This window comes from Maylandia zebra, linkage group LG7 (assembly GCF_041146795.1).
Source record: "Maylandia zebra isolate NMK-2024a linkage group LG7, Mzebra_GT3a, whole genome shotgun sequence".
Taxonomy (NCBI): Eukaryota; Metazoa; Chordata; class Actinopteri; order Cichliformes; family Cichlidae; genus Maylandia; species Maylandia zebra.
Genome location: NC_135173.1, coordinates 32,549,541 through 32,557,566, shown reverse-complemented (window position 1 = coordinate 32,557,566; position 8,026 = coordinate 32,549,541). Strand labels below are relative to the sequence as shown.

Genomic DNA, 8,026 nt, shown 5'->3' with positions numbered 1-8,026 from the left:
TAAGTAGGTGTACAGCGTACACTGTAGTGTATAGCACCCAGGAGTATCAGCTTATTACGTACACGTTGGTAAGCTGTCTTGTTGCAACTGACGAACTGAAACAAACGAGCGTGCTGTGTGTGCAACAGCGTGACAAACATTACCTGTCCTTTTATTAACTGCACAAGTAGTGCTGGTCACAGCTGCTGGCTACCTGTGTAAGGCTGTCATGGGTCTGTAGCTCTGTCACCGTTTTAGGGAACATATTTAGTTTTAAAGTATTTAGAAACATATTTAGTTTTAAAGCAAGTTACAGGGCTTTTCCTGCCTTTCTGGAGGGATTATATTTCACTAAAAAACGATTTAATATGCATGTCCACATAATTATGCATTATTATAATTATAATATATTAAAACACACTGTATTTTAAAGAACATACATTAAGAAGCAGATTATATTTTAAATAAGACAAAATTTGGATTTTACAGCAGTAAAATGATTGTATCTCTACAGTTTAAAAATGTAATAAGCTTTGCCCCTGCACAGAGTGGATAGTGAAACAAATGGAATCATCATAATGACATTATTTCATATTTATTACTTCCCCCTCCTCATTGCTTTATTATTGTAGCTCTAGTAATAAATAATAATAAAAAAAAGATTCTGGATCAGCACCATGATGCCCATAGTATATACAGTATTCTGAAGAAGGTCTAAAATGTCACTGTGTGTGCATGTGTGTGTTTTATTTAGCTGGATTTAAAAAAATATTACTCATGATATAACATTGCCCAGACATGCCTGGTAAGGACATGAGGAGGAAACAGTAGGAGCTGTGTGAGGCTAATGAAGGCAGGGCTATAACATTTTTCTGTCATCATTTAGATTAAGTGCAAGAGTTGTTAGGTGTGGATAATTAGATTATAGTTTATTGCAATAGCAAGTTGTGCCTTGTTCTCAGATAGACAGCAAGTGGAGAGTGATATATGAAATGATGGGATGGAAGGAAGAAGAGAAGCAAAGAGTGAATCACAGGCAGAGCCTAAATTATTTCTCACAGTTTTTTGTTGCCTTATGGTTCCAAGTGCTGTCACCAATCTTTGCATTTTGTTATTATCTCATGACACTTGTTTAATCAGCTACCATCTCTCCTATGGACTTTTTAATGTTTACAGTCTCAGATCAACACAGCCCTGCCCTCCAGCACTATCCACAGCAACCCCTCAACAGCAACATTGTACCCATCAGGTAAAGCATCAGCTACGTTTGCTTTGCCTTGTTGCCCATATTAGATTCTTGATGAATGTGTGTTGTTGTTATTCAGCCTGGTTCAATGTGCCCCTTTTTAACTTTGAGCACCCGCCCCTTTAAACCTCTCTGCACAGCCCTGAGCTGGATTAAGAAAATGTATGGATCTGTGCGGCGGGGCATGGTTCATGGTCTGGCTGTGGGGAAGGCTGATACACCTGAGCTCATTCAGCTCATAAGTTGGTGCTGGCTCCAGTTGTAGTTGTTGTATTGTGTATTCAGCTGGGAGCTGAAAAGCTGCAAGCCTGTAGAAAGAACAACAACTGGAAGTAAAGTCTGTGTAGAGTGCAAATATGTGGTCGGGTCCATCTTTGATGCCACAATCTTTAATGAAGACTTAAAACTAGCCCCTGACATATTCTACACGCGGCTGTGGTCACTTAAAATCAACATCAGACAACTTAAGATGTTTTTTTGATAACAAAACTAAAAGTAGGATGAAATCACACTGTTAAATTGGATTTGTGTGTCGATACTTCCATATTATTAAGTTTCAGGTCAGGTGCTTTTATATTGTGATTTTCTTTAGAAAGGTAAGCATCACTCACAGCAAGAGAGCAATGAAAGGTCGCTGGATAAAAAGGAACAAAGTATTAAAAATCCTTCAAAAATGTATTTATGTGAATGCAGAAAAGATTAGACCTCAGAGATGAAAAGATTTTTGGTGAGAAAAACTGGATATGAGTTTTTTATTTAAAAGTGTCAAACTAAGCGAGAAAGCAGAGGTAGAAACACAGGCAAGCAGGATATCAGCAAGTAACTTGATCTTTATACCAATTTAATTTCTTATGAATCAGTAAGTGATATATTATTTATTAAACAGACCAAAAAGCTCTGAATTCAAATTGGGAGATATGTGACTTCAGATTCAACAGTTTAAATGATGCTTCAGTTATTCAGCACACCGATAATAATGCGCTGAAACAATTTCTTAACAACTTTCCTCTTCTGCAAGTAATAACATGATCCTTAAAGTCTTTCTATTTGTATTTACATCAGACTTGCATGCAGACTAGGTCTACTTTTGAATTATTTTTTATATTTCACCATTATTAGTCAACAGGTGAAAGAATGAAAAGTTTAAAACGTTTATCAGAATCTAATAAAACACTCGATTATAATCCTTCAGATTCTGCTGAGTCTTAATTAATGACGTATGGTGGTCCTGAAAGGCCAACCAACAGCAGCTCAAGAAACGCCAACAAAAAGAAAAATGTTGAAAAAGCACAACGACACAACAGAGTTTTGTGTCGTTGTTTCCTATTGTTTCCCCAGAAATCTTCCGTTTTGTTTCATATTTTTTTCTCTTTTTTTTTTTTGCTGTTTTTTCCATTTTTACTGTGTTTTGTCTGATTTTGCAACATGTTTCTGTTTGCTTTTGTTTTTGTTAAGCCGCAGCACATTTGAAAAGAAAGATAAAGTATGTAGGCTGGAAAAAAAATTAGCTCCAAAAAGGCACAAACCAACTCTCCATCTTTGTATCTCACTTATTTAAACCTCAGTGTTGCCAAGTTAGCTTTAATAACATTAAGACAACGTTTAAATTCATTTCAAACCAAAAACACACTCCAAACCAGAGTGATGTGACATCAAGTCCTTGAAACAGGTCAGTCAAGAAGAATTGTTTTCTCAGAGTTCATTCATATGAGCATGGTTTGAATATACCCATATGGAAAAGAAATAGGAAAAACGTATAAAAGACTTGCATCAGCTTTAGCTTGCTTCATGTAGTGAATCATATAAGGCTTATATGATTTACTCATGAAAGTGGCCACTTTCTCATTACTTTCATATATTGTTTTAGGAAGTATCCAAAACATCCAAGTTTCATTTATATAATTTTTCAATGGCCTGCGTTTGTATAGCGCTTTTACTCAGTCCCTAAGGACCTCAAAACGCTTTACACTACATTCAGTCATTCACCCACACATTAGCAATGGCAAGCTACATTGTAGCCACAGCTGCCCTGGGGCGCACTGACAGAGGCGAGGCTGCCGGACACTGGCGCCACCGGGCTCTCTGACCACCACCAGTAGGCAACATGGGGTTAGTATCTTGCCCAAGGATATTTGGCACACAGCCAGGAGGCAGCCTGGGATCGAACCACCAACCTTCTGATTAGTGGCTGACCTGCTCTGCCACCTGAGCTACAGCCACCAAGGGATCTTATATCTGCTTTCACTCTTGTATGCTTTTCATACAAGTTTCACACAAGACAGATACAAACTTTATAAGATTTATATATATATATACACACATATATATATACATATATATATATATCTTTTCCATATGGGATACTGCTGGATTTGTTACCACCATCAGGCCATGTGCATAGAACCCAATGATGGTGACGGTACGTGAAACAATAAAAGGAAAGACTCTTACAAACTGCTGAAGGCAACAAACACAACTTTAGCTCCTGTGAGTTGTTCATGATGCCTAGATAAGATTGTAATGAGACTCATTAATAATCACTTACAGATCGGAGGTTGGGGTTGGAGGAATGTGAACCTTCATCAGTTTAAGCATGTAAACTTTCACGCTCTCTGTGATGTTCGTGGGCCACTTTTGGTGGAGAAAACGTGATGTTTCGACTTGTCTTGTGTTCATTTGTTTGGACACATCATGTCATGAACGCAGTCAGGGTTTATTCTGCACTGCTGTCATCTTAGGACTGACAAATCAGGGGGTGCAGTACGTTTATTATTGTAATTAAAAGGCTGATTTGTTGACTGTGTTGCTGCTCCAACCACGATTGATGACAATGTAAAAAACTTTTTATCTTTGTCCACAAAGATGGCTGATTGAAGCAAACTCATGTCTAAAACATCACAGTATAATGCAACAACTTTACCCAACTGCAGCTCGGCAAACAAGGGTCACTTTTGTCCACATATGTATGCTTAAAAGCCCTTCAAACTCATTCTGCTGGGAAACTTTCCCCCTAGAGGCTGTTAGTTTAAAGCCCTAAATGTAAAATATGAAAAAGTTGAGCACAAAAAAAAAATTCCACATTTTTCCAGCTTATGTATAAGTTACACTGCTGTCATACGCTCTCGTCAGTCTTTTTTTCCGCTCTTTGAGGTCCTTCAAACTCATTCTGCTGGGGAAACTTTCCCCCTAGATTCTGTTAGTTTAAAGCCCTAAATGTCAAATATGAAAAAGTTGAGCACTAAAATAAATTCCACATTTTTCCAGCTTCCAGTGGGGCGATCGTGGCTCAAGAGTTGGGAGTTCGCCTTGTAATCGGAAGGTTGCCGGTTCGAGCCCCGGCTTGGACAGTCTCGGTCGTTGTGTCCTTGGGCAAGACACTTCACCCGTTGCCTACTGGTGGTGGTCAGAGGGCCCGGTGGCGCCAGTGTCCGGCAGCCTCACCTCTGTCAGTGCGCCCCAGGGTGGCTGTGGCTACAATGTAGCTTGCCATCACCAGTGTGTGTGTGTGTGTGTGTGTGTGTGTGTGTGTGTGTGTGTGTGAATGGGTGGATGACTGGATATGTAAAGCGCTTTGGGGTCCTTAGGGACTAGTAAAGCGCTATATAAATACAGGCCATTTACCATTTATGTATAAGTTACACTGCTGTCATACGCTCTCGTCAGTCTTTTTTTCCTCTCTTTGAGGCCCCGATCATCAGTGACAGCAGTAATTCTTGGCTGCTTGACAGATGATGCAGCTCCTGTTCCATTTCTGTAGTTAAGACGTCAAAAGACAACTTTGATTATACGTTAACAAAAAAAAAAAAAACACGAATCACAAGCTGTCAGAAACTTGTGAAGCTTACATTTGGCTGAGTCTAAGAGAAATTCTAGAAAGTGACCAATAAATGCAAGCAACCTATAATGCTATTCTCAGGACCAGATACCTCTATTCTTAAAACAATAATAAATATAGAAGATCAAACATATTCCTAAACATACTTGGAAAAAGTAAGTGTTTATCAGCTGCTTCTTCTTCTTCTTCTTACTGTTTAATAATAAGTTCTGACAATAAGATGTTTTTCACATTCAGCAACAGCAGGTTCCACAGGGCTTTAAATGAGGGCCACTGTTAAAATCTTGGATATATTAATATATGAGCAAACTGCACTACAAAGTAAAATATTAACTCCAAATATTTAGTCCAAATTGAAATATTAAGACCAAAATCTGACTTTTACATTTCTTTCATCCATCCATTTTCTAGTGTTTATTTGGGTCTGGGTTGCAGGGGCTGCAGTCTAAACTGGGATGCCCAGACCTCCTTCTCCTCAGGTGTTCCTGCGCCAGGTGACATATTTAATCTTTCCAGTGTCTCCTGGATCTGCCCGAGAGCCTCCTCATGGTAGGACATCCCAAAACTCCTCACTTAGGTGGCACCCAGGAGGCACCCTAGTATTGCCAGATCACCTCAACTGGCTCCTTTTGATGTGGAAGAGTAACACCTCCTCAAGCACATAGTGATCTAAAAACTGATCAACTGAATAAATGCTTGGTTTTCTGTTTGTTGATGGTTACATATATATGAAGAAGCAGCAGTAATCCGGTTGTTCAGTCTGACGTCACTAGCCGTGTCTGGACCTAAACTCCGCTGCAGGTTCATATATCAAACGATCACTATGGCATTACTGAGAGTTGAAAAACTGTCTAAAGTCTTTCATCTTTAATAAAATGATCAGCGTTCTGCTCTACCAGGTGTAACAATTGAGTTTAACATCCAGGCATCCATGAAAACGGAATTTATGACATTTAACAGAGTTAGAAGTTAGCAGGGAGTTAGCTCGTTAGCTTCTATCTAAATACAATATAGCATGTCCTGACTGCGGGGTTTTGGAAACAAATTAAAACGTACAGCTCTGTTATCACTTCCAGCATAAATAAAGACAGAAAACGAAACAGCAGTGACGTTTGTAGGGTTACTGAAGTTGGGCTAGCTGGTATATAATGATGTGCTACGTGACCGCTAGCGACACAGCTATGTTAGCATAATATAAACAGCTAACTTTTTTTCCACTCGATAAAAGTTAACGTGTTCTCGGTGGTTAGGAACAAATGTAATCGCATGGCAGGATGCTGTAAAAGGACCAAACTTCAGCCAGGAGAACAACTGAGATAATTCGTCCACATATGAGGTTAGTCATTCATATACTGCTGCATGGGCTGGGCTGTAGTTACATCCTAAGGTTTTAAAAACTGAGCTTAAATAAATAGTTAGCGGTAATAAAAGCCGAGGGAGGTCAACAGTGATCACTGACTGCTTTAGGAGCTTTTTGAGATTAAATAGAAGAAAATACAAAACATTAAACATGTTAATAACACAAAAGCCATATTAAACGCAGACTACTTTAGGCCCGGAAGTAGGATTCCTCACGTCATCACTTAACAATCGGATTGTGTTGGTTTTCAAACGTAAAATTGAGCTAAATCCTCTTCTTCTCAGTTTCACTGTTGGTGTAGTTACTGCTTAGTAGACAGTGAAAGGGATTCATTTATCTGAGAATATTGACTGAAACCTCCCATTTAAGCTTGTCAGAGAGACTGATGTTGGTGTAACCCCAGCTAAATGAGACATGGGCGTGGGCACCACCACGAGCTCCTCCAACCATGTCCTCAGAGAGATCATAACGAACTAAGGAGGAGACTCACCTTGTTTAGTGTTGCTTCGGGGATCCTCAGAGAGGATTATCAACTGCATGACACCAGCAAAAGGTAACTTCAACAAGATCAGCATCGGCACAGGAGAAGGTCAGCTGCCAGTCGAGATGATCACGAGACTCAAAACAGCATCATAGAGGAGCAAATGGCTGATTTCAGAGGGAAGATTTGCTCTGCGGTGGAAGACAAACAGACACACGAGCAGACAGTCAATAAGAGGAAATAAATCAGAGCGAGACAGTTGCAGTCAGCAGGTGGAGTGATGGGGAGGAAACTAATGGTCAACTTCTCTCAGCTCAGTGTGTGTGTGTGTGTGTGTGTGCGTGTGTGTGTGTGTGTGTGTGCGTGTGTGTGTGTGTGTGTGTGTGTGTGTGTGTGTGTGTGTGTGTGTGTGTGTGTGTGTGACCCCTCAGGTCAGATCTATAATGGAAGATCCTCTCCTCCATCTCACTGCTCTGCCCTTTGCATTCCTACTGACACACATAAATACACCCCCACCTATTTTTTAACTGCACAGACACAGCCTGAGATTACAGCTACAGAGAAACACACAAATCTCTCATTTTATGTATAAAATCACATTAAATCCACATTGTGCATAGATATGCTTTTGAACATGGACAGTTCTACTTTATCCTTAATAGATATTTCTTAATGACATCTTTCCTGTCAGTGTAATTTATACAGCATGAAAGGAAAATATGGCATTCACACATCAATGTGAGCCACAGGCAGCCATGTTGTTTGTGCATAACTACATAGCCACACATTGAATGTATAAAATATAGCTACTGCAACAGGTTTAAGACACCAAATTTTAAAGCCTCAACATCACCATGATGGTCTTTGGATCTCAAAATGGTGCAGCATGCTAAATTATAAACCACAGCTTTAGTTAGCAAGTTGGACATAAGAGTGTACAACTGCAATGCACAAACACAGATATTAGCTATAATCTGTGTACTTGTTATGAATTGGAAAACTATGCACGGAGACCTGTTTTGAAGTGGTCTGTAGATATGTTTATTTCTGCTGTAAATGGGATATTTTAATATGGGAGTCGATGTGAATCGAGTCACTTTGGGAGACACCATCTGGTGGCCACTA

The 8,026-nt window shown here is 39.5% G+C and overlaps 1 long non-coding RNA gene across 1 annotated transcript in view; it reads left to right on the top strand.

Annotated features, from left to right (window-relative positions):
• Window positions 1–853: 853 nt before the first annotated feature.
• The window catches only part of LOC143419470 (uncharacterized), a 32,707-nt gene continuing 25,534 nt past the window's right edge, over window positions 854–8,026 (top strand). The window contains exon 1 of the long non-coding RNA XR_013099452.1: window positions 854–1,228. This is a non-coding gene — a long non-coding RNA (uncharacterized LOC143419470). The remainder of the gene's footprint in view (window positions 1,229–8,026) is intronic.